The sequence below is a fragment of the Monodon monoceros genome, unplaced genomic scaffold (assembly GCF_005190385.1).
Source record: "Monodon monoceros isolate NGI ecotype Baffin Bay Population unplaced genomic scaffold, NGI_Narwhal_1 Super_Scaffold_12, whole genome shotgun sequence".
In the NCBI taxonomy this organism is placed as follows: domain Eukaryota; kingdom Metazoa; phylum Chordata; class Mammalia; order Artiodactyla; family Monodontidae; genus Monodon; species Monodon monoceros.
The window spans coordinates 165497370-165515796 of NW_021703768.1; the positions used below are offsets into that span (position 1 = coordinate 165497370).

The window sequence follows — 18427 nt, forward strand, 5'->3', positions numbered from 1 at the left end:
GGTGAACTCTTTAAAGTAATATGTTTTATGATATGTCTGCTTAAAAATGGTTTCTCCAGATTTTTGGTAAGTTGAAACCATAGAATTTTGCTAAGTTAAGTGACAGAAGTTTATTAAATATCTAGGTCATTCGCAAATAAGATACTGAAACATTAATTACTGAACAAAGACTTCCTTTTACAGAAAAACTAAGGATATTTAGGACTATTAATAAAAATGTTTGGTGTCACACAAAATTTTTCTAACAAAAGTACATGTTTTTAGAAATCATAAATAGTATTTATAGGGCTTCCCTGGCGGCACAGTGGTTAAGAATCCGCCTGCCAATGCAGAGGACACGGGTTCGAGCCCTGGCCCGGGAAGATCCCACATGCTGTGGAGCCACTAAGCCCATGCGCCACAACTACTAAGCCTGCGCTCTAGAGTCCACGAGCCACAACTGCTGAGCCCGTGCACTACAACTACTGAAGCCCACGTGCCTAGAGCCCGTGCTCCACAACAAGAGAAGCTGCCACAAGGAGAAGCCCATGCACCGCAACGCAGAGTAGACATGGCTCGCCACAACTAGAGAAAGCCCGTGCGCAGCAACGAAGACCCAGCGCAGCCATAAGTAAATAGATAGATAGTATTTCTAAGTTTGCCAGTCTGCAGAGTGCTAATGTAAAAGACAGTTCATGGGCTTCCTGGTGGCACAGTGGTTAAGAATATGCCTGCTAATGCAGAGGACACGGGTTTGAGCCCTGGTCTGGGAAGATCCCACATGCCGCAGAGCAGCTAAGCCCGTGCGCCACAACTGCTGAGCCTGCGCTCTAGAACCCACGAGCCACCACTACTGAGCCCACGTGCCACAACTGCTGAAGCCCACATGCCTAGAGCCCGTGCTCTGCAACAAGAGAAGCCACCACAATGAGAAGCCCGCGCACCACAATGAAGAGTAGCCCCCACTCGCCACAGCTAGAGAAAAGCCCGCGCACAGCAACGAAGACCCAACACAGCCAAAAATAAATAAAAATTAAAAAAAATAAATTTATTAAGAAAGACAGTTCATAATTGTTTACTTCTTAGTTTAGACTAGAAATTACGGTTTTTAAAGATTAAGAATTCTAGTTAATATATATAATTAAAACTACTAAAATTAATAAGGAAGACATTTTTGTAAGGAAAAAAAGGTATAAGGAGTGGAAATACATTTTCTTAAGGGAAAAGAAAGTAATTTTATCCTGGGGACATAGAAAGAAGGGGAAAGCACAGAACAAAATCTGAAGGTAAAAAAGTAAGTTATAGGGCTTCCCTGGTGGCGCAGTGCTTGAGAGTCTGCCTGCCGATGCAGGGGACATGGGTTCGTGCCCCGGCCCGGGAAGATCCCACATGCCGCGGAGCCTGTGCGTCCGGAGCCTGTGCTTCACAACGGGAGAGGCCACAACAGTGAGAGGCCCACGTACCGAAAAAAAAAAAAAAAAAGGAAGTTATAAAAGGTTTGTAGCAAAGAAACTGTTGACTGAAATAAAACCCCACAATGTGAGAACTGTGTTTCAGTTTTATTTGGAGACTTACTGAGGACTGCAGCCCGGGAGATAGCCTCCCAGCTCTGAGGAACTGCTCCAAAGGGTAGGTGGGGATATCAGTATATATGTGATTTGGAGAAGGGTCCATGCAGTCAGGCACACATCTTGGTAGAAGGTTGTTGCTGTTCATGAGGAACAGATATCTTAGTTAATGGTTTTAGTGCTTTTCTAAGAATGGGAAGATGCAAGAATTGGGGTTCATAAATTTTTTTCCTGAAAACATCTATCTGAAGGCCTGTTTTGCCACTTTTCCCAGAGCACAGAGTGCCTTATTCCTGATCTTGACCCTGAATTACTTTCAGGGTGTGTTGAAGGTCAGTGACTGTAGTGACTTAATTCTTGTAGAACCAGATGGCGAGTGACATTTAAAAAAAAAAAAATTTATTTATTTATTTATTTTTGACTGCATTGGGCCTTCGTTGCTGCACACAGGCTTTCTCTAGTTGCAGTGAGCAGGGGCTACTCTTCGTTGTGGTACGCAGGCTTCTTATTGCGGTGACTTGTTGTGGAGCACGGGCTCTAGGCGCATGGGCTTCAGTAGTTGTGGCACATGGGCTCAGTAGTTGTAGCTCGTGGGCTCTAGAGCACAGGCTCAGTAGTTGTGGCGCACGGGCTTAGTTGCTCTGCGGCATGTGGGGTCTTCCCAGACCAGGGCTCGAACCCGTGTCCCCTGTGTTGGCAGGCAGATTCTTAACCACTGCACCACCAGGGAGGCCCCCCCCATTGTAGTTTTGATTTTCATTTCTCTAATAATTAGTGATGTTGAGCATCTTTTTGTGTGCCTGTTGGCCATCTGTATGTCTTCTTTGGAGAAATGTCTATTTAGGTTTTCTGTCCATTTTTTGATTGGGTTATTTGTTTTTGTTAGTGAGTTGTATGAGCTGTTTGTATATTTTGGAAATTAAGCCCTTGTTGGTCATATCATTTGCAAATATTTTCTCCTAGTCCATAGATTGTCTTTTCATTTTGTTTATGGTTTCTTTTTCTGTACAAAAGCTTGTAAGTTTGATTAGGTCCCATTTGTTTATTTTTGCTTTTATTTCTATTGCCTTGGGAGACTGACCTAAGACAGCCATTTTAAGTCTTTTGTCACTTACAATCATCGTTTTACTCTGATGCTTTTATAAAATGAAGATCTTCAGGAAGATTCATAAGAGGACTTTTTGACAAATATAGGTTTCTGATGAGTTGTAGATCATACTAAGCTGGAAAGCCTTTCCTCTTACGCTAACTATGACCTGCAGCAAGTTGATAAAGTATACCTTTGTAAAAGAAGATGAAACATTTATCTTTTTCTCTTTACCTGATCCCTCCAGAATTTGCCTTCTCCAGCTGGCTCCCCTCTGGACTTGATGACTTCTTGTGATCCAGATTACAACTAGTTATACTATACTAATCATTGTTTTAATTTGTTCTCTCTTGGTTGTTTTCAAGCTGTTTATGCTTTGTATCTCTTTTTGTTGTACTGTGACCTTATTAATGTTACTAGCTATATTACTTACATCCTGTCTGTTTTATAGGATGGTTGTCTCTTGCATTACCCAATGTGTAACCAGGCCTCTGACAAAATTAATGATGACTAAACATCTTGAGGCAATTGATCACATTTATAGCTCTATATAAAATTAATTGTATGGGCTTCCCTGGTGGCACAGTGGTTAAGAATCCGCCTGCCAATGCAAGGGACACGGGTTCGAGCCCTGGTCCGGGAAGATCCCACGTGCCACGGAGCAGCTAAGCCCATGCGCCACAACTACTGAAGCCCATGCGCCTAGAGCCCGTGCTCTGCAACGAGAAGCCACTGCAGTGAGAAGCCACGCACTGCAAGGAAGAGTAGCCCGCGCTCGCCGCAACTAGAGAAAGTCCGTGCGCAGCAATGAAGACCCAATGCAGCCAAAAATAAATAAATTAATAAATTAAAAAAAATTAATTGTAATAGCGCAACTGTAGATATGGGAAGAAGCAACAAGGGCAAACATTTCCTCGTTGATAATAGACTTGTAAGACGGATGATCCAGAGAATTTTAGGTTATTAACAGGGTCTAATCCAGATACAGCACATGAATAGCCTATCACCGAGATCCTCACCTGACCTAGCAATGAGCCTTTCTAGCACCAGGGGTCAAATTGGTCATGAAATGCCTCTCAAACCTCGGTAAGGTTTATGCCCAAGGGGCATTGTAAAGAAAAAATGTTTCCCGTGATTCCAGTTCTGCAAGGATCAAGCCATTAGCTTGAGTCACCCATCAACAGTACATCCTAAGGGGAATTCAGGATGGAGAAAAACAGGAAGCATTCTGTGCTTTGGATATATTGACCCTGGGATAGTTAGGTTGCATATCTAAGAAAAATTTCAGTGACCCCAGATTCTTACGTCTTCCCATACATGGAAAAGCACTAAAATCAGTAACTTGAGATGTCTGTTCTTTGTGATTAGCAGTAATCTTTTTTTTTCTTTGGCCATACGGCACATCTTGCAGGATCTTAGTTCCCCGACCAGGGATTGAAGCCATGCCCCTGCAGTGGAAGCGCGGAGTCCTAACCACTAGACCGCCAGGGAATTCCCGGCAGTAATTTTTTTATGTTTGACTACATGTTTTTTTCCAGCAAAAAAAAATTCATATATATCCTGGCTCTGCCCTTACTCTTCAGAGCAGTTCCTCAGAGCTCTCTGAGAGGCTGTCTCCTGGGCTATAGTCTTCAGTAAGGCCTCCGAATAAAAGTTAACTCATAACTTCTACATTATGCATTTTTCTTTCAGTTGACAGGGCCTTGAATGATTTATATTCTTTGAGATGGTCAAAGTGCAGCCACAGGTGGAGACAGGAGAGGCTCAGGGAAAAAAAAAAAAGCATTTTATTATACTCACACTGTTCATGTTGGTCTCAGCCTATGGTAGTGATGCCAAAATTTGATCAGCCAGGAATGCCTGAGATACTCACCTAGGCTTGTACTGCTTGAGGCGAGCCCTGATAGACAATTCCCCACCTGAGTCAGTGTGGTTGCTGGACAGGCCCTTGTGGTTCTATCATGATGGTAAGATGAATCTCAGCAACAACCATCACGGTTATTGGAAAAAACAAGATTAATTACTAACAAGTTCTGGGACTAAGGGTTGTGGGTGGTAGTGGGGAGCACACCAGGAGACTCAGACTTTATTGGGGTCCAAGGGCAAGGTAGCTAGGGTTTCTGGGGTTCACCCATTATTGGAGAATTTAAAACATAAGAGCGAGAATTAAAGCCCAGGGTGGGGGGGACTTCCCTGGCAGCACAGTGGTTAAGAATCTGCCTGCCAAGGTAGGGGACACAGGTTCGAGCCCTGGTCTGGGAAGATCCCCCATGCCGTGGAGCAACTAAGCCCATGCGCCAAAACTACTGAGCCTGTGCTCTAGAGCCCACAAGCCACAACTGCTGAAGCCTGTGTGCCACAACAACTGAAGCCCGCACGCCTAGAGCCCATGCTCTGCAACAAGAGAAGCCCCTGCCCTGCAATGAGAAGCCCGTGCACCACAACGAAGAGTAGCCCCCACTCGCTGCAACTAGGGAAAGCCCGTGCGCAGCAACAAAGACCCATCGCAGCCCAAAGTAAATAAATACATACATACATACAAACCTTGGGTATATTGAAAAAAAAAAGAAAACAGAAAAATCCAGGGTGGGAAAAGCTGGGTGACTCAAGTGGTCAGTTGCCTGGGTCACCCAGGGCTTTCTAGACAGGGGATTCATGGATGGTGCAGCCTGGCTCTATCTAGTTGTGTAGTTGGCAAGATGGATGTCTTTGAAATGGATGCCTCAGCAGTCAAAAGCTTAAAATCAGGCACTTACGTTACAGTCAAAAATGTGCCTTATTGTCGGGCAGTTACACTACACCCGTCCTAGAGACAGGAGGCATGGTGTGCCACACCATCCCGTGCGGGGCCATGTGGGAAAGATACCAGGGCAGTCAGGAGGCAGAAGTCTGGAGGGTGGGAGTGGATAGTGTTTAGGCTACAGCCTTTCTTGGGGGTTTCTCCAGCAAAAGCAAAGCAGGGCAGAGTGAACAGTTTAGGATTGGCTAGTTTGAATAATTTTGGTGGGCTTTGGACTACAGGGGTGGTACCTCGTTGCCTGGTACCTGGCCCTGGGATGTTGCAGGCAAGGGAATATTGCTGGGAACGGGGTGAGGGGGTGGGTACAGGCCAGGCAGAGGAGGTCTGGCTCTGAATTGGTTAGTTTGCATATCAAAGGCATGCTCCCAGCTGGGCCCTTTGCTGCCTCTTAAATTGCCTCGCCTTGGAACGGACAGTTTCTCCCCAGACAGAAAGGTTTTGTAAGATGTCAGAACATCATAATACGCAGAACATTTTAGATATTTATAATGCAGTTGGTCCTCTGATGTTTTGACATATTAAGGAAAGTTTGGGGTGATGATAGATTGGTAAAGATTTTAAGAGAGTAGGGCATAAGTTGCCCTAAACAGCATAGAAAATAATTTATTATGAGAGTAAAGGAGGAATACAACAGAAGTACAAGGAGTGACCTCAGGCCAGCCCATAATTAAGGCATTAGCTAAAATCAATCTGAAATTGTGTGTGTGGGGGGGGCTCTAATATATCTTGGTGGAGTTGTGAACTGTGCTAGGAATATGCTTAGGTCAAATTATGTTGTTGGAGGTGTCGATGGAAATAATAAATAATCTATAATAAGAATAGAAAAAGGGCTTCCCTGGTGGCGCAGTGGTTGAGAATCCGCCTGCCAATGCAGGGGACACGGGTTCGAGCCCTGGTCTGGGAAGATCCCACATGCTGCGGAGCAACTCAGCCCGTGCACCACAACTACTGAGCCTGCGCTCCAGAGCCTGCGAGCCACAACTACTGAGCCCATGTGCCACAACTACTGAAGCCCACATGCCTAGAGCCCCTGCTCCACAAGAGAAGCCACCACGGTGAAAAGCTGTGCACCACAATGAAGAGTGGCCTCCACTCGCTGCAACTAGAGAAAGCCCATGTGCGGCAACAAGGACCCAATGCAGCCAAAAAAAAATAAATTTATTAAAAATGTGAACATCCATTTAAAAAAAAAAGAAAAGAGTTTTATTCAAGCCCAACTGAGGACTATAGACCAGGAAACATCTCTCAGTAGCTCTGCGGGGACTGCCCCAAAGAGGTAGTGGAGGAGCCAGGATATATGTGAATTGTTTTGGCTGGGAAATACATGTAGACAAGCATACGTCTTGGTGAAAGATTACTGCTCATCACAAGGAACAGATATCTCAAGTTAATGGTTTTAGTGTTTTTCCATCTGTGGGGAGATGCAAGAATCTGGGGTCATTGAAACTCTTCCTTAGTACATATCTTAACTATCTAGGAGGCCATATATCCAAAGCACAAAATGCTTCATCCTTTATTCTTTAATAGTTTCCTTAATAGCTAAAGCAGATGTACATCGTATGTTTGACAGGCCCTAAGAGTATTTTAGTTAGCAAAAAGTTCAAGTTAAATCATGTATAAGCCAGAATGACTTCCCTATACCTCAGTATGTGAAACTTTCTTCCATTAGAGGGTATGAAATAAGTTAGTACGTGTAACTTCTGTAAAGATCAGTGGTATTTGTATGTAATTACAGGAAAGGAGTGGTTGTGGAGATCATGGTGGAAAGCTGGAGGAGAGGAGTAGAGGAAAGCACTGAGGAGTGGGTGGTTCTCTTACCAGGGGGTCCAGGGGTTGACTGATAAGAGGCAGGTGCCTCCTGGGGAAAGCAGTGGTCTCCATTAATTTTCAGGGTGGTGCAGGTAGTAGTAACCTTTGCCAGATTTCCCTTTAGGCATGGGCGTGTAAGGGGTGTCCATTTTAGCAGAGAGCAAGGAATATACCAGGATCATGGGCTAAGCAGACAGTGAGCCCAGAAACATAACACAATTCTTAAACGAAAAAAAAAGCAATAAATGTCCTGTGTCCAATCTGTGCTTTAGGAGAGACAGTATATAGGATCACTGAGGCAGAAGTTTTAGTGTCGGCATGAAGCTGTCTCCAGTGCAGGGGGTGAAGTCATTTCCAAAGGCAAGTCCTTGGACAGGGGCAATGTCATTTGAGGCAGTGTCCTCTCCAGTGGTGACCTCTGTCAACCAAAAAATAATGCAGGAGGCTGCAAATAAGAAAAGAGTTTATTTGGTGTCTTAAGAATTGCAGTTCAGGGACTTCCCTGGTGGCACAGTGGTTAAGAATCCGCCTGCCAACGCAGGGGACACGGGTTCGAGCCCTGGTCTGGGAAGATCCCACATGCCGCGGAGCAACTCAGCCCGTGCACCACAACTACTGAGCCTGCGCTCTAGAGCCCATGAGTCACAACTACTGAAGCCCGTGCGCCTGGAGCCTGTGCTCCGCAACAAGAGAAGCCACCGCAGTGAGAAGCCCGTGCACCACAACAAAGAGTAGCCCCCGCTTGCCACAACTAGAGAAAGCCCGCGTGCAGCAACAAAGACCCAACGCAGCTGAAAACAAACAAAAAAACAAACAAAAAAAAGCAGTTCAGGAAGCACAGATTTGGGTAACCTCAAAACAATGTTCTGGAGAATAGAAAGAGTCAGCGACTTGCAAACACAAAAAGCCATGAGGTTGTTAAAAGTTCCTGGTGAGAACTGTGATTGACTCTGACTTGAAATTTCTGAGTCAGGATATATTTGTCCTGTTGATATATTAATCAACAGGAATCACTAGTTATTTTAGGGTAGGGGCCTGATAAATATCTTGAGTTTCTGGCAGATGTTCTGGTGACTTCATTAGGACAGTAAGTGGTCAAAAGGTCAGATTTCATCCAGACTGAGATGTGCATAAGTCACAGTGCCTTAATGGCCGCCTGCTTCCATTTTAGAGAGCAATACCAACTCCATTTTTATTTTCCTTTCACAACTCCTGGGCTATGGTGTTGTTGTCTGGGATATGGGACTGGAGTATCCCTTCCAAGTGGATCCCCACCAGTTGATATGTATCTTGACATTTGCCATGTTTAGTTGAAACAATGGCCACGTTTAGTTGTAGGCTCTGGACCTTCAGATTGTAAACCAGTGAGAAAGCACCCAGACCAATAGTAATAAGACTAATAGTCCATAGAATGGTGTGCAGCTGCACCTGACAGGGTTTTTTGTGTTTGTTTGTGAAGTCTAGGCTCAAATGGTTCCCATACCAGAGGAGTAACTGTCTGGCCCTTGGATAATTTATGGTTGATGGGTCCCAGGAGAGTGTGAGCCCTGGATCTGGCCTCCAGCCTTATGGAATGGGGGCAAGATTGAAAATTCATAAAGATGGGTTAAGGCCGGGTAGGGTATTTATAAAGATGGGTTAAAGCCAAGTCTGGCTCTGGATTGGTTGGCTTGCATATCAAAAGCATGCTTCTAGGTGGACCCTTTGCTATCTCAAGAAGTGGCTGACCCCAAGGGTCAGTCTCTCCCCAGCTAGGAAGACTGATGTCAAAACATCATAATATACAGGAAATTATAATTATTTACAGTACGAAACCATTGTACAAAATCTACTTAGTGAAGGAGTAATTATCATTATCCCCAGTGCTTCTCCTTTGAACAGCCAGATTTGGCCTTTTCTTAAACCTGGAAAGAATGAATGACACCTCGCAGTGGATTGCTGCAAACTTGAGGCTCTGATCTCACCAAATAAGCCCCTATTCCCAGTCCCCAGCATTATGGAAATTACTGACTCCATCCACTCAGCAACGGGTAAATGTCCTGTTATCACAGATTTGACTCAGTGTTCTGTTCAGTGCCTATTTCAATGACCCTTAGATACACCTTTATCTGGTTACCCTCAGGGAACCTAAGCGCCACTGCAGCCTCTGCAGGCAAGACTTGAACTACAGACACCTGCTCCAGGAGCGGAGGTGTGACGTTACATTAATGACGTTCTCCTCTGAGGACATTCGTTTCACATTCATTCAGAACATAAAGATATTCGGAAAAGATATTCCTTGCCTTCTTTCTGATGTTACCAGGAGAAAGCTTCTAGTCTCTCATCAACTATGATGTTAGCTGCAAGTTTCTTATGGATGTTTCTCCTCAAGAAGAGAAAGTCCCCTCTATCCTACCTTGCTCTTATAAATGGATGTTGGTTTTTAAAAATACTTTTTCATTTTCATTAACCGCCCCCCCTTCCATTTCTAAGATTAGTAATTTCTGTCTTCCCTCTTTTTTCTCAGTTAGCTTGACTAGATGTTTATCAATATTATTAACCTCAAAGAACCAGCTTTTGGTTTTATTAATTATGCCTTTTGATTTCCCTCAATTACACTGTTTTCTAATTTTTTGGTATATGAATTTTATATTATTACTTTGGGTTTCGTGATATTTTTAACCACTTTATATATATATATATATATATATATATATATATATATATATATAAAGTATATATATAAAGACGCCATCATGTTTATGTTTTATCAGCCAACATGTTTTGGGTTCTTCAGCAGATGGAGAGCACTGTTTTCCATAGATAAATCACCATTCTTTGGTTGTACACACCTACTCTAAGAAAAACTGCACAATAAATTGAACACAGTCATATTTCATTATATCTTATGCCAGTTACTATTTTCCATGAAAGAAAAACAGAACCAAATCTCAATTATACTGTATTTTCTCCCCTCAACAGAGACTGTTCGCCTGTGGATCCAGACCCATCTCTCTGTGATTAGGTCACACAGTTATTAAATGCATGCCATTCTGGGCATTTTACCAATTGCTTTACATGGACCTTCTACCTGAATCCTTACACCACTACAATGAAATGGAATTATTATTATTAAAATTAGGTAAACGATGAAACGGAGGCATGTAGAAAGGTAAAGCAACATATAAATACACAGAACACATATTCTTTGAAAAATTTATCTGAAAATGTTGTTTGGTGGTTATAAGAAGGAAGAATAGGCAGGTACAGTAGTAACATATTGTAGATTAAAAAACTAAGGTTGATTGTGCATTCAGGATAAGAAATCCGACATTTCCTAGCTCTTTGTACATACCATGAAATATTTAATTTACCCCTCTAAACCACTTGAATATTTATAAACAGTGAAACCTACCTTATGTGACTGTTGTGAGAATAAATCAGAACACAAAGTATGAAGTATTTAATATGGTTCATTGAATCAAAAATATTTATTTTAGTTATATTGTTACTATTTCATTTATCCATTCATCCAACAAACATTATTGAGGTGCTACCATGTTGGAGATACTGCACACATGCTGGGGCCATAGGTGTGAATATCCCAATCACTGTTATCACAGCTTCAAAGCCTTGCTTCTCAGAGAGTGGTTCATGGGTCATCAGCATTACCATCACCATCACTTGGAAACTTGATATAAATACAGAATATCAAGCCACATTCCAGACCCACTAAATCAGAATCTGCATTTTAACAAGGCACTAGTGTTCAGCGTAAACATTAAACTTTGAGAAGCACTGCTTTACAAGATGGGCAAATAGTGACACAAAGCAGGGCTGTCAGTTCTATGATATTTGAAGTGTGTTTCTCTAAGAGGTGAGACAGAAAGTTACTGAAGTATATCATAGCTGCCAGTCCTCAGATATACTTAAGCATAGGGAGATATTAGAGTATCTAAAAGGAATTCCTTAATCAGAGAGAGATGGTCACAAAGGCTTGCCAGGTGATGATTTTCTTAGTGTACCTTGAGGAATATACGTGAAAATCAAGCAAAGGGACCAGGAATGGAGTAGGTTTAAGAATGGAGGAGGTTCATATGGGGGAGGCAGTTGATGTGATAGATGTCAAATATAAAGGCATATTATATTATTTATCCATATTCACTATATATGGATATATATATTCAATACTATATATGGATATACTAAGTATATATAGATATGTATATATCCAGACTAATGAGTATATGTGTATTAATATATATATACATATAATCTATATAATGTACATACTATATAGTATACTAACAAGTATATATATGGGTATATATATTTCTACACAGGTTAACTAATAGATACACACACATATGGATACACATATACAAAATATCTAAGTATTCATATTGTAGTTCGGGATTTAAAATTCATGGTAGTGTTTGTGTCTAATAATGCTAAGAAAATGATTGTGGTATTTATACACATCCTTTATTATTTATAATTAAGATTCCTTAAGATAATAATGCAATAGGGACTTCCCTGGTGGCGCAGTGGTTAAGAATCCACCTGCAAATGCAGGGGATACGGGTTCGAGCCCTGGTCCAGGAAGATCCCACATGCCATGGAGCAACCAAGCCTCTGTGCCACAGGTACTGAGCCTGCACTCCACAACCACAACTACTGAAGCCCGCGCACCTAGAGGCCGTGCTCCACAACAAGAGAAGCCACCACAATGAGAAACCCGCAAACTGCAACGAAGACCCAACACAGCCATAAATAAATAAATAAATAATAAAAAAATGCAATATATCTTATTAAAGGAAGACTAACAAATGATATGACTGTCATTTAAATTAATGTTCCTGCTCCTGATGAGTAAACCAGAGAACATATTGATTCTTCGGATTGTCTCCATTTTCAAAGAAGTTATAAACCTCTTAGGTAATCTTAATTTTGTCTCTAATTGAAATTTGGATCATATCGCATAGGATTCTTCATAAATTATATTGGGATCTAAAAAGAACTGTATATTCCTTCTATAATTAATGAACTCACAAATGAATAATGTGAATAAATTTGAAAAATTGAGAAATATTGTTGGCATTCACTTGATATACAAAATAGAAGGGTTAATAAATATTTGAGAAAGAAAGCACTTTATTCAAATGTTGTTATTATCTCTATATTTACCCTTACTCAGTGTTCTAATTCTTGACATGTAATGGAAAGTCTCACACAGGTTAACTAAGAGGATGAATCAAAAGACTATTCTACTTAAAACAGGTGTAAAAATTTGAAATTAAGTTAGGATATATTGTAATAGATGTATAAATTGGCAAGTTGCTTCTGTTTTAAATGATCTCTGTTGGTTTCCCACAATTACATTTTCTAATTTTTGTTATTTTTCCTGCATTTACTTAGATTTAATTCATTTTCTTTTTGTAGTTTCCTTAGGTAGACACTTACATTATTTTTTTAATAACATTATTTTTTTAATAAATTTATTCATTTATTTTTGGCTGTGTTGGGTCTTAGTTGCTGAGCGCGGGCTTTCTCTAGTTGTGGCGAGTGGGGGCTACTCTTTGTTGCGGTGCACAGGCTTCTCATTGCGGTGGCTTCTCTCATTGCGGAGCATGGGCTCTACGTGCCCATGTGGGCTCAGTAGTTGTGGCTCACGGGCTCTAGAGCGCTGGCTCAGTAGTTGCGCATGGGCTTAGTTGCTTCACGGCATGTGGGATCTTCCTGGACCAGGGCTCGAACCCGTGTCCCCTGCACTGTCAGGTGGATTCTTAACCACTGTGCCACCAGGGAAATCCAACCTTGTATTTTTAAAATTTATTTTATTCAGGTATAGTTGATGTACAATGTGTTAATTTCTGCTGTACAGCAGTTAGTTATACATATATATATATATACATTCTTTTTCATATTGTTTTCCATTATGGTTTATCACAGGATATTGAATATAGTTCCCTGTGCTATACAGTAGGACCTTGTTGTTTATCCATTCTATATATAGTAGTTTGCATCTGCTAATCCCAAACTCCCAATCCATCCCTCCTCTACTCCCACTTCCCGCTTGGCAACCACAAGTCTGTTCTCTATGTCTGTGAGTTTGTTTCTGTTTCATAGATAAGTTTATTTGTGTCATATTTTAGATTCCACATATAAGTGATATCATATGGTATTTGTCTTTCTCTTTCTGACTTACTTTGCTTAGTATGATAATCTCTAGGTACATCCATGTAGCTGCACATGGCATTATTTCATCCTTTTTTAATGCCTGAGTGTATTCCACTGTGTATATGTACCACATCTTCTTTATCCATTCATCTATCGTTGGACATTTAGGTTGTTTCCATGTCTTGGCTATTGTGAATAGTGCTGCTATGAACATAGGGGTACATGTATCTTTTTGAATTAGAGTCTTATCTGGTTATATGCCCAGGATTAGGATTGCTTGGTCATATAACAACTCTAGTTTTAGTTTTGGGGTTTTTTTTGGGCAGTGCCGCACGGCATGCATGATCCTAGTGACACAACCAGGGATCGAACCCTCGCCCCTCACAGTGGAAGCGCGGAGTTCCAACCACTGGACTACCAGGGAAGTCCCTATTTTTAGTTTTTTGAGGAACCTCCATACTATTTTCCATAGTGGCTGCACCACTTTACGTTCCCACCAACAGTGTAGGAGGGTCCCCTTTTCTCTACACCCTCTCCAGCATTTGTTATTTGTAGACTTTTTAATGATGCCCATTCTGACCGGTGTGAGGTGGTACCTCACTGTAGATTTGATTTGCATTTCTCTAATAATTTAGACGCTTACATTATTGATTATAGATCTTTTCTACTGTATGCATTCAGTGGTATAAATTTCCCTCTAGGTACTGAATTTGCTGTATCCCACAAAATTTGATAAGTTGTATTTTCATTTTTATTTAATTCAATGTTTAATTGTTCTCAAGACTTCTTTGATTCATGTGTTATTTAGAAGTGTGTTGTTTAATCTCCAAGTATTTGGGGGTTTTCCACTATCTTTCTGTGATTGATTTCTAGATTAATGCCAGTGTGGTCTGAGCATATTTTGTATGATTTCTCTTTTTTTTTTTTCAAATCTATTAAGGTGCATTTTATGTCCTAGAATGTGGTCTGTCTTGGTGAATGTTCCATGTGAACTTGAGAAGAATGTGTATTCTGCTGTTGTTGCCTGAAGTATTCCATAGATTACAATTAAGTCCAGTTGTTTCATCGTGCTGTTCAGTTCAACTTTGTCCTTCCTGATTTTCTGCTTGCTGGAATTTATAGTTCATGATAAGGGGGTGTTGAAGTCTACTGCTATAGTAGTGGATTCATTTCTCCTTGCAGGTCTATCAGTTTTTTAAAAAAATAAGTGATATATTTATTTTGGCTGCACCGGGTCTTAGTTGTGGCATGTGGGATCTTTGTTGAGGCATGCAGGATCTTTTGGTTGCAGGATGCAGGATCTTGTGGTTGTGGCACACAGACTTCTTAGCTGCGGCATTTGGGCTATTAGTTGCGGCATGAGGGCTTTTAATTGTGGCATGTGGGATCTTAGTTCCCCAGCCAGGGATCGAACCTGGGCCCCCTGCATTGAGAGTGCAGAGTCTTACCCAGTGGACCACCAGGGAAGTCCCTCTGTCCGTTTTTGCCTTGTATACTTTGCCCCTCTGTTGTTACACACATACACATGAAGGATTGCTATGTCTTCTTGGAGACGTGGCCTCTATATAATTATGTACTGCCCTTCCTCATTCCTGTGAGTTTTCATTGCTCTGCTGTCTGCTTTGTCTGAAATTAATATAGCTATGCCAGTTTTCTTTTGTTTGGTGTTGGCATGGTATATGTTTCTCCTTTTACTTTTATCTATCTCTGTGTTTATATTCAAAGTGTGCTTCTTGTAGACAACATATAATTAGGTCTTATTTTATTATCTACTATGACAGTTTGTGTCTTTCCATGTGGTATTTAGACCATTGATGCTTAAAATGATCATTGATACAGTTGGATTAATATCTACCATATTTTTTACTATTTTCTTACTATTTCTTTATTTACTTCGGCTCCGCCAGGTCTTAGTTGCAGCATGAGGGATCTTTAGTTGTGGCATGTGAACTCTTAGTTGCAGCATGCATGTGGGATCTAGTTCCCTGACCAGGGATCAAACCCAGGCCCCCTGCATTGGGAGTGTGGAGTCTTAGCCAGTGGACCACCAGGGAAGTCCCCACTTTAAAAGTTTTATCCTGCTTGGTATTCTCTGAGCTTCCTGAATCTGTGCCTTTGGTGTCTATCATTAATTATGGGAAGATCTCATTAATTAACTGAGATCTTCAGTTATTTCTCCTGTTCCTTTCTGTCTTCTCCTTCAGATATTTCCATTATGTTTATGTTACACCTTTTGTTAATTGTTCCAGAGTCTGTTCTTTTTGATCTTTATTTTCCCTTTGCATGTCATATTAGAAGATTTTATTGGCATTTCTTCAAGCTCACTGATTGTTTCCTCAGACATTTCCAGTCTACTGATGAACCCCTCAAAGGCACTCTTCATTTCTGTTACAGTGTTTTATATTTATTGCATTCCCTTGTGATTCTTAGGGTTTTCACCTCTGTTTACATTACCCATCTGTTCTTTTTTTTTTTAAACATCTTTATTGGAGTATAATTGCTTTACAATGGTGTTTTAGTTTCTGCTTTATAACAAAGTGAATCAGTTATACATATACATATGTTTCCATATCTCTTCCCTCTTGCATCTCCCTCCCTCCCACCCTCCCTATCCCACCCCTCTAGGTGGTCACAAACCACCGAGCTGTTCTCCCTGTGCTATGCAGCTGCTTCCCACTAGCTATTTTACGTTTGATAGTGTATATATGTCCATGCCACTTCTCACTTTGTCACAGCTTGCCCTTCCCCCTCCCCATATCCTCAAGTCCATTCTCTAGTAGGTCTGTGTCTTTATTGCCGTCTTACCCCTAGGTTCTTCATGACCTTTTCTTCCCCCTTAGATTCCACATATCTGTGTTAGCATATGGTATTTGTTTTTCTCTTTCTGACTTACTTCACTCTGTATGAAAGAATCTAGGTCCATCCACCTCACTACAAATAACTCAATTTCATTTCCTTTTATGGCTGAGTAATATTCCATTGTATATATGTGCCACATCTTCTTTATCCATTCATCTGTTGCTGGACACTTAGGTTACTTCCATGTCCTGGCTATTGTAAATAGAGCTGCAGTGAACATTTTGGTACATGACTCTTTTTGAATTACGGTTTTCTCAGGGTATATGTCCAGCAGTGGGATTGCTGGGTCTTATGGTAGTTCTATTTTTAGTTTTTTAAGGAACCTCCATACTGTTCTCCATAGTGGCTGTATCAATTTACATTCCCACCAGCAGTGCAAGAGTGTTCCCTTTTCTCCACACCCTCTCCAGCATTTATTGTTTGTAGATATTTTGATGATGGCCATTCTGACAGGTATGAGATGATATCTCATTGTAGTTTTGATTTGCATTTCTCTAATGATTAATGATGTTGAGCATTCTTTGATGTGTTTGTTGGCAATCTGTATATCTTCTTTGGAGAAATGTCTATTTAGGTCTTCTGCCCATTTTTGGATTGGGTTGTTTGCTTTTTGTTATTGAGCTGCATGAGGTGCTTGTAAATTTTGGAGATTAATCCTTTGTCAGTTGCTTCATTTGCAAATATTTTCGCCCATTCTGAGGGTTGTCTTTTGGTCTTGTTTATGGTTTGCTTTGCTGTGCAAAAGCTTTAAAGTTTCATTAGGTCCCATTTGTTTATTTTTGTTTTTATTTCCATTTCTCTAGGAGGCGGGTCAAAAAGGATCTTGCTGTGATTAATGTCAGAGAGTGCTCTGCCTATGTTTTCCTCTAAGAGTTTGATAGTGTCTGGCCTTACATTTAGGTCTTTAATCCATTTTGAGTTTATTTTTGTGTATGGTGTTAGGGAGTGTTCTAATTTCATTCTTTTACATGTACCTGTCCAGTTGTCCCAGCACCACTTACTGAAGAGGCTGTCTTTTCTCCACTGTATATTTTTGCCTCCTTTATCAAAGATAAGGTGACCATATGTGCGTGGGTTTATCTCTGGGTTTCTATCCTGTTCCATTGATCTATATTTCTGTTTTTGTGCCAGTACCATGCTGTCTTGATTACTGTAGCTTTGTAGTATGGACTGAACTCAGGGAGCCTGATTCCTCCAGCTCCATTTTTCATTCTCAAGATTGCTTTGTTTATTCGGGGTCTTTTGTGTTTCCATACAAATTGTGAAATTATTTGCTCTAGTTCTGTGAAAAATGCCAGTGGTAGTTTGATAGGGTTGCATTGAATATGTAGATTGCTTTGGGTAGTAGAGTCATTTTCAGAATGTTGATTCTTCCAATCCAAGAACATGGTATATCTCTCCATCTATTTGTATCATCTTTAATTTCTTTCATCAGTGTCTTTTAATTTTCTGCATACAGGTCTTTTGTCTCCTTAGGTAGGTTTATTCCTAGATATTTTATTCTTTTTGTTGCAGTGGTAAATGGGAGTGTTTTCTTAATTTCACTTTCAGATTTTTCATCATTAGTGTATAGGAATGCCAGAGATTTCTGTGCATTAATTTTGTATCCTGCTACTCTACCAAATTCATTGATTAACTCTAGTAGTTTTCTGGTAGCATCTTTAGGATTCTCTATGTATAGTATCATGTCATCTGCAAACAGTGACAGCTTTACTTCTTCTTTTCCGATTTGTATTCCTTTTATTTCTTTTTTTTCTCTGATCGCTGTGGCTAAAACTTCCAAAACTATGTTGAATAAGAGTGGTGAGAGTGGGCAACCTTGTCTTGTTCCTGATCTTAGTGGAAATGGTTTCAGTTTTTCACCATTGAGGATGATGTTGGCTGTGTGTTTGTCATATATGGCCTTTATTATGTTGAGGAAAGTTCCCTGTATGCCTACTTTCTGCAGGGTTTTTATCATAAATGGGTTTTAACTTTTGTCGAAAGCTTTCTCTGCATCTATTGAGATGATCACATGGTTTTTCTCTTTCAATTTGTTAATATGGTGTATCACGTTGATTGATATGCGTATATTGAAGAATCCTTGCATTCCTGGAATAAACCGCACTTGATCATGTTCTATGATCCTTTTAATGTGCTGTTGGATTCTGTTTGCTAGTATTTTGT

General features: G+C 40.7%; 1 non-coding gene across 1 annotated transcript; it reads right to left on the reverse strand.

Moving 5' to 3' along the window:
- Positions 1-14795: 14795 nt before the first annotated feature.
- On the reverse strand, positions 14796-14868 carry TRNAE-CUC. Its single transcript has one exon. It is a non-coding gene; the product is annotated as a tRNA-Glu (tRNA).
- Positions 14869-18427: the final 3559 nt, after the last annotated feature.